Genomic DNA, 2,453 nt, shown 5'->3' with positions numbered 1-2,453 from the left:
TTGAGGATCGCCTTACTCATTAGGTGAGTCGCCGAATGACCTTATTCTCGCCTAATGTTCCTGTGTACTGAGATCTGATGGAAATATTTAAGTCGGCATGTTGCGGAGCAGTTCTGCAAAGCACTACTACGTCACCTGAATTTACAGAACGCGAAGATGTTGAAGTCTAAGGCAAGACGGCGAGGAGATATATAAAAAGGAGTATCACCGAGTTGATTTGCGATCCCCACTAACGACGCTGAGTGGTCCTTCACAGCACAAGTTTTCATAAACTATAACTACTCATTGTAATTTTTAGCTTAGTATCAAATTTTACTAGACTTTTACATTTGAGGTTATGTTCATATATTTTCTCAAATTTAGTTCTTAGAGTTTTGTGAGAGTTTGTTCTTAAGCTTTGAAGAATTAAGGGTTTGCAACTCCAAGACATTGGAAGTGGGTATTGAATAATCTTTATTGTATACATGTGTAAATACATTTCAATCATACCAGTTAATGGAAACACCAGTTCGTATAGACTACTATATCTTTATTATGCCTAGTGAAAACCCCAATTCTTTAGGTGTGATTATGTGGGTATGGGTTGAATTACTTCTAGGTATTTCTCATTGATTGTTTATTTGTTGGTTAAATGTGATTTCATTTAGTATTTTTGTTTGAATTTAATCGGATTGTAGTTTTTCAGTATTATTTTACCTTCGTGTCTTTGGCTTGTTCGAGAGAGAGGTGTCTTAAGACCATGTCTAACTGAATCGATAGATGGTGATTATTGGGTTGACGTGGTTTAGCTCGAGAGAGTGAATTCTAAACAATCTCCCAGACTTTTAGCTCGAGAGAGTGAATAAGCTAAGGCAAAAGTTGGGCATAATCGCGGAAAATCAGTGTTCAAGGGAAACAAATTTGATTCGGGTTAGGTTGCTCGAAAGATAATTTACTCCACTAAAGTCTATCTTAGTCACAAATTTATAACAATTTAATATCAATAGGTTGTACCCCGTAGTTTATTTGAGCTCATACTCCTATCACATCCCAAGCATCCCATATCCATATTAATATTTTTAATTAGTTTTAGTTGTTAGCTTATAATTATTTACAAACTCCCCCCCCCCCACCCATTTGATAATTGATACTTGTGTCACCCCTTTCAATGTATTATGTTTTTGTTTATAGGAAATGTCTCTTTGCTACGAAGATCTTGAACTAATTTGGTATTAACTCTTAAATGTCAAAACTACTCCCTATGGGAATGGTCCCAAACCTTGGTTGGTTTATAACAATACTTGCAGATGCGGGCACTTAGAATTGGAAAAAGTATCCTAATACATCAAGTCAAAATGGTGCCGATGCGGGGGAGAGGTTTTATTTGAGAGTTTTTGGTTAACTTGAATCTTTCACTTGTTAGTTATAGTTGAAATAATCTAATTTTCTCTTTTGTTTTGCCTGTTTGTATTGATAACATGAAGTATAAGCGTTAATGGCAGAAAAATAGGCCATCAAGATGACATTGGAAACCTCAACGATGTCAACGAGCCTCATGCTAATGATCCCCATCTCATGGGAGGTGCCATTTTTTTACCACAAGTTAAAAGGAATGCAGTGTTACACATCATGGGCACCATGTTGCAACTTTTGCAACTAAAGGGAGTTAAAGTGGATTAGGCCATGAGCATTCACATGAACATCTTTAAAACATCATGGATCTATGTGGACCATTTTCCTTCAAGAACATCTCTTAAAAGTCCGTCTGGGTAAGATTATTTCTATTTTCACTTATAGGAGGAAGCATGCAAGTGGTTGGCCGAGTACCCACGTGCCTCAATCACATCTTGGGAGGAGTTGGTCACCATATTTAACATGTGATTTTTACCTACTACGAAGATGATGAATCTTCGAGACATCATCTAAAGCTTTCAATATTTGGAGGGCGAGCAAATTCATGACACTTGGCTGCGATTCAAGAAGTTTGTGCTATAATTCCCAAACTCATGGCTTGCGTGTTAACGTATTGTTGAAGTACTTTTACTGGTGTCTTGACTCGGTAAACAAGGGTGTCGCTGACCAACTTTCTCTGGGAGGTTCAATGCAACTTTCTTATGTGATAGCAACAGAACTATTGGATAGAATGACCAAAATTAACAGGGTCGGGTATACCCCTGAAGAATAGGTATCTCCCTTCTCATTCAAATTCACCTAGGAGTATATGGATAAAGATCAAGAGAGAGATAATAACATGGAAAAATCATGAAAAAACTTGAAATTGTGTCTAAAAATATCATTGGAGCTGGTACTCGAAGTGTTAATTATGTGGGTCTCGGCTGTGCTAATTCAAATGAATCCAAATTTCATGCCATGTATAATGAAATGGTGAACTTCACAACCAATCAAGGTGGAGGTTATCCTTCAAACTTCCCTAGGTAGGGTGGTAACGATGGTTGGAATAGAGATGAAGGATG

This window comes from Solanum pennellii, chromosome 10, assembly GCF_001406875.1.
Source record: "Solanum pennellii chromosome 10, SPENNV200".
Classification (NCBI taxonomy): Eukaryota; Viridiplantae; Streptophyta; class Magnoliopsida; order Solanales; family Solanaceae; genus Solanum; species Solanum pennellii.
Note: the sequence above shows the minus strand (reverse complement) of the source record.